The following is a 6,487-nucleotide window of genomic DNA, read 5'->3' on the forward strand; positions in this document are numbered from 1 at the left end:
CCATACATGCTATGAATAACCAAAATATTATGTCTTTCATTTGTTTTGGTGTAAAGTAGGACAAGAACATTTGGAAAATGATGAAATTTAATGAACATTCCTTTTACAAAGCATTTCATTTCAATGACAAATGTGCAATTTGCTTTTATCATTCACATATATGTATTTGAAACTGATCCCAATGATTCAACAAAGGCACAAAACTTTAAACATAAAGTGGTATCAAAAAATATAGTAATTCACTTTAATAATAAATAAGATTTATAAAGAGAGGATTCTTTAAATCATCTGCACATGTGCTTATAAAATCCATATTTAATCCCTGCCTACACCTCACAAACTAAAGATTTGTGATGTTAAATGTGTAAAGAAGAAAGTATTCACTTATCCTGTAAATGTGTAAACTTCATACATGAAATGTACATACAATTCATAATACAATACATATTGAAAATGTATAGAGTTGCATGAACGGTAGAATTCCACCATACTTTTATTTAGTTTTTTTGTATTTAGCTGGTGACTAACATTAAATTGACAATTTTTTAAGTCACCACGGTAAGGATTCATATTCATTCTAAGGCAGCATTTTAAAGGCGTTAGTCTCGTCTGGACTTGTTTTTTTTCCTGATATTTGGCATCTTTTGGCCTGTACAAGTGCATCATCCGGACTAGCTGACACTTTCAGAGTGTCATTTAAGTGCTTGTTTGTGAGCTTTGAATGCATTTTTGTTTTATTGATTTTCATTACTGAGAAGATTTGTTCACAAAAGTAGGTTGCTCCAAAAATGCACAAAATTTTAGCAGCCAGTGCTTTGCTATCTATCTATCTATCTATCTATCTATCTATCTATCTATCTATCTATCTATCTATCTATCTATCTATCTATCTATCTATCTATCTATCTATCTATCTATCTATCTATCTATCTATCTATCTATCTATCTATCTATCTATCTATCTATCTATCTATCTATCTATCTATCTATCTATCTATCTATCTATCTATCTATCTATCTATCTATCTATCTATCTATCTATCTATCTATCTATCTATCTATCTATCTATCTATCTATCTATCTATCTATCTATCTATCTATCTATCTATCAGTGCTTTTCATTTGGGGTACCCTGGTAGTAGATACTGATAACATTTGTCCAGACCTACAGAGATTTGCCCTTCAAATCTGCATCACACTGCATTGATCGAAACGGCACCACTCTGCTCCCTAGTAGACAATCCGAGGAATGCATCTTGTTAAAATTTTAATAATATAATTGATAAAAAAAATTTCGCTTTTAAATTATCCTGCGGGCTTGTTGAATCTCTGCGGGCCGTACGTTTGACACCCCTGACTTAGATCATTATCAAGCTCCCACGCAACTAACATTTAATGGATTTTTTCTTCTTTTACTCTTTTTTGTCATTGATTATTTGTTCTTTTTCCTTGTTCTGTCTTTTTCCATTTTTCTTTCTCTTCTTTTTTACATTCCTTTTTTTCTCTGCTAAAAGCTGGGCAAAAATATACTACAGTTTGTTCTCTTTAAATCTCTAACCTTCTTACTTGTTTTGGTTTACATGACACAAAACAGTGACATTTGGTTGTCAAGTATTCCATGCGGTCTCTTTGAAGGAACACACAAACTGGTAAACAGATTAACAAATACAAAAACTCACAAATTGACACAAAAACCAACACACAAAAACTGGTGGAGTGGTGTTCACCAATGCTTCATAACACTGCACCATTTTGACACATTGCGTCATATTGATTCGCTGGTTTGGAAAGCTAGCTAGAGAATGGAGGGCCATGGTTTGGTACACTGGGATAAACAATATTGTGACAGAAAAAAATAGCACCAAACCAAGGAAACAGAGCGTTTAAAAAGTAAAAGATAAAGAGGTGAGATTGGAGGGTAATCAGGTCAAGTGACACCAGGTTTGGGATGGAAATTAGAGCCACTAAGTGAGTGAACAAATAAGGTAAGGGCAAGTCAGAAGAAGAGAGAACAAAAAATAAAAATAAACACACTTGTACACTTGTATATACATACAAATCTATCTATCTATCTATCTATCTATCTATCTATCTATCTATCTATCTATCTATCTATCTATCTATCTATCTATCTATCTATCTATCTATCTATCTATCTATCTATCTATCTATCTATCTATCTGTCTGTCTGTCTGTCTGTCTGTCTGTCTGTCTGTCTGTCTGTCTATCTGTCTGTCTGTCTGTCTGTCTGTCTGTCTGTCTGTCTGTCTATCTATCTATCTATCTATCTATCTATCTATCTATCTATCTATCTATCTATATACATATATATATATATATATATATATATATATATATATATATATATATATATAGAGAGAGAGAGAGAGAGAGAGAGAGAGAGAGAGAGAGAGAGGGAAAGAGAGAGAGAGAGAGAGGGAAAGAGAGAGAAAGACAGAGAGAGAGAGAGAGAGAGAGAGATACATAAAGTTATACTCTCTACCCAGGATATATGGGAATTTTGAAGTTATTTTTGAAGTGCAGTGATTAGCGCATTCGCCTATCACGTTAAAGGTCCCTGGTTCAAGACTAGGTGGAAACGTATGTTGGCCTGGAGAGGGATGGATGGATGCCACCAGGCTGTTCTTGCCCAAGACACACCAACAGAAAATGGTATATCTACGACCCTAGTGGTTAAGGAATCCAACCAACCATTCAAACAAAAAATCTCAACTTGAACAAAACCTGAATAAAGCCAAGTGAGATAAGTGGCGATCTTTTTTACTGTTGTCTGATTGGATAGCATCATTTCAAGAAAGATCATCAGATGTCACTATTGTATCCATCTGAATATGGTGTAAGTCCATACTTTTTAAAAGCCATGTATGAGCACAACTCTTTTCTGGTGCGCCATTGGTGATTTGTGTGGGATCACTGAAATATTTTTTTTTTTACCAGGGTTAGTTTTGCTGCAAGTTAAAGTCCCTCAAAAGACGTTTTGTGGGTTGAAATAAAAATGGGCTAACATATTAGCCACTTTTGGACGCTCACTAACAGAAAGAGTCCCTCGCTAAAGCGAAAGCTCTTTTCCCTGCTGCTCTCAATTCGAGTGGCACTGAGAACATGAATGCAACTCAAGGGCTTTTCATCTGCAGCCCAAAAGCCAGAAGGCAAAAAAATGGCATTTCGAAGAAAGGTACAAAAATATGGAAAGTGCTTGGAGTGATTTATTTAATCAAGAGTGTTTCAGCGTGCCGTTTTGCCAGGTGCACTGCGGGAATACTAAGGAAACTCAAGTCTCATTTCCGTGTATGAAAATGATCCAATTTGTGGAGCGTCACTTTCATTCTAGAGCTAATGATTTAGTAGAAAATACTATAACATGGCATCATTGGTAAATGAATCATTTTTAACCACTTAAATCCTTAATCAGTTACTCTAGCATTGACTATGAGGCCTTAGCATATTGTTTAAAGGGCAAGTGTTTATAATATGATGACCAGATAGATAGATGGATAGATAGATATTTAGATAGATGGATAGATACGTCACACACTAGTCCAAAAGTTCGACGTCCCTGCAGCAGATGGAAATATTTGTGCCCAGGGATACACCACCTCGTGTTACTGAGTCCACCTCCTCTTCGCTTCCCGCATGCTTTCGTGTCTCTGTCTTACAGCGCTGAAGCCGGGTAGCTCAGGGTGGCTCCACGTCAGCGTCCGGGATGCTAGACGTGAGCCACGTTTCCGTAAAACACAGCAAACTGCACTCCCTGTGCGCTTTGATGTTTTTCACCAGCACAGCCAGTACGTCTGTCTTATTTGGTAGAAAGTTCACATTTACCATGATTACAGACGGTACCGAAGACTAAAAACGGCGCTAGCCGCTTAGCTGGCTCCCTGCTCTCCATCCACGATAGCCCCCCTCATCACGCTGGTACGAAATTCTTCTGGGCAAGGAGTTGATTCCTCGAATAAATACATTTTTGTGCGTTAAAACCCATGTCCATAGGATAGAAAGTAATCCAAAGTGCAGCTGTCAAACGGGACGAAAAACACAGAAGATAGAAGCAGACACTTAAAACAATAAATCACAAAAAGTGCAAAATAACACGGAGCTGCTGGAAAGGCTGCCGCTTGCGGTGGTGCAGCTTTGATTTTTTTTAGTAGGGACAAAACAACAATTGCTCGATATTTCTGCTAATACGTCACCTCCATCCAAGCAAAATCCAAACCTTTGGGTACATTTTCTTGTAAAATAAAACTCAAGCGTCTTTTCACCGTGATTGGCTTTTAATGCTTTGAGTGACAGCGTAGATTTTTGGGCTTTTTGCTGTATGTTACTAAGATTTTTTCATAACAAGCACGCTGGTCTTTCCTACATACGCTTCGTCAGACTTCCTCATCTTTGCTTTCGAGGGGAGTCTTTTTTTCGTCTCTCTTTGCCTGTCTCCGCATCCGTGTCAAATATTTTTTATTATTGGGTCACTTGAAGGTCTGCTACACTTCGTGTCAACTCTTCATTCTCAATGTTTATACCCTGTTCTTAATGTACTTCGTGAAGGCTAAATATAACAAAATAATCTTCCAATGAGAATGCATCTGTGCCATAGTGTAGTGGAGGCGCAATTGCACTTTATTCTTGTAAAGTTACGAAATAAAGATCCCTGAAGTCAAACACGCCAAAGAATGTTTATTTTTTTTGTGGTAAAGAAAAGAGAAGTAATTTTGTTTTTTTTCCCCACAAACAGACACTATATAAGGGGCCGGTCACACAGACATTTGCGGCTGAATCACGGCTAAAATTTTGCGTTTTTTTTTTGCCCGTGGTTGCCCGGGATGGAAAATGCGCAAATTTGGCCAACCCGCCGTTCATCTGTGGTATGGCCGGAAAAAAGACGCCGGCGACTGTTCCGCTTCCTCATCGCGTCATTTTCTCGTGTGGACCACGGGTATAAAAGCTCCCGAGCCGGTGTTGTGCCCAAATCCGACACCTACGCAACACATCCACCCCCCCACCCCCTCGCGTGAACGCGCATTCTGCTGCGATCGCTTCTGTTGGAAGCGTGCATTGACGTTGGTGACTTTTTCATCCGCGTTGACAAACGCATTTTGTAGAATACGATCGCACTATATTGTTTAAATAAACGCGTTATATAGACAAGGATCTCCCAATTGTTATAATTAGCTCGCATTATAGTTTTAATAAGCGTTTTATATAGAATACGATCGCTTTCGTTGGAAGCGCAGCAGAATGCGCGTTCACGCAAGGGGGGGAAAATTTAGGTTTAAGTTGTATTTCATTTCCAACAAATGCAAGACGAAGTGGTTTTAGTTTTATGTTCGCCATTGCTTTCCCTAAAAGTGAGATGAAACGAGGTAAATGTGTTTGTAGTAGCGAGGGTATGCAAATCTCAGCACCGGGCTGTAAAAAGAATAATCGCACAAGACATAGTCCCGTGAAAATCAAGACTTCAAGCAATAGCATCATATTTATTTTATTATCTTGAAAAGAAATGTCAAGAAATAGAATTGGATTAAGACGAGGTCACTACGCTGACGGAGGGGGAGGGGGAGGAGTTTAAGTGTTGTTGGTCTATCTTCTTTAATCACTATCTATTATCGATCATTTCATAATACGCTTCAAAGCTTAGGAGCCGGGATTCTTACTCTCGGCCAAAAGGGGTTTTGGGGTTTTTAAGGGTTATTGATCTATCTTCGTTATTCATTATCCATTATCCGTTATCGGTCAGTTCATTATATGCTACAAAGCCTAGGAGCTGGGACACTTACTCTCAGCCAAAAGGCTAAGCTAAGGTCCTAGCCCTAAAGCCTTGTTGCGATCATTGCGAATGCACCGTTTCCGGAGGTACTGCAATACCGGGCCGATGCGTGGAGTGGACAGAGCAAGCTCTTATTCCATCTCCGGAATGCAAACATCAAAAGGCCAAGCTAAGGACCTAGTATCTAAGGCCAAGCTAAGGACCTAGCATCAAAGGCCAAGCTAAGGTCCTAGCATTAAAAGGCCTAGTTAAGGTCCTGGCTATAAAGCCTTGTTGCGACCATTGCGAATGCACCGAAAGATTTATTCGAAATGAAGAGAAACTACGCTGACGGGGATCCATGTTCACCCCCTTGACGTCACGAGCACAACTGATGAACTGATGCTCGGCATTCGCGCTGTTTATACGCGGAGAAAGGCGTTTGACTGTCACACGCGTAACACGCTAATTTCACGTAATAACACCGCGATACAGGCGCAAAACATGCTATTACCATGCTCCACCCACGATTACCCCCTGAAATTTCCCGTCCTACCCATGTGTAAGCACGCCCTGGCCGCGGCCAGAGCACGTCGTTTGCGCGTCATTTCCGCGTCATTTCCTCGTGTTGACCACGTGTGCGGCACGCGGTTTAACACGTGCTCAAACTTTTGAGCAGCTCAAAAGTTTTGAACGCGGCCAACCACGTGAAAATTTCCGACCGC

At 39.3% G+C, this 6,487-nt stretch overlaps 1 pseudogene; it reads right to left on the reverse strand.

Annotated features, from left to right (window-relative positions):
• Window positions 1-5,847: 5,847 nt before the first annotated feature.
• On the reverse strand, window positions 5,848-6,011 carry LOC148357561 (U2 spliceosomal RNA; annotated as a pseudogene).
• Window positions 6,012-6,487: the final 476 nt, after the last annotated feature.

The sequence above is a fragment of the Urocampus carinirostris genome, chromosome 10, assembly GCF_059441175.1.
Source record: "Urocampus carinirostris isolate Australia breed hairy pipefish chromosome 10, RoL_Ucar_1.0, whole genome shotgun sequence".
Classification (NCBI taxonomy): domain Eukaryota; kingdom Metazoa; phylum Chordata; class Actinopteri; order Syngnathiformes; family Syngnathidae; genus Urocampus; species Urocampus carinirostris.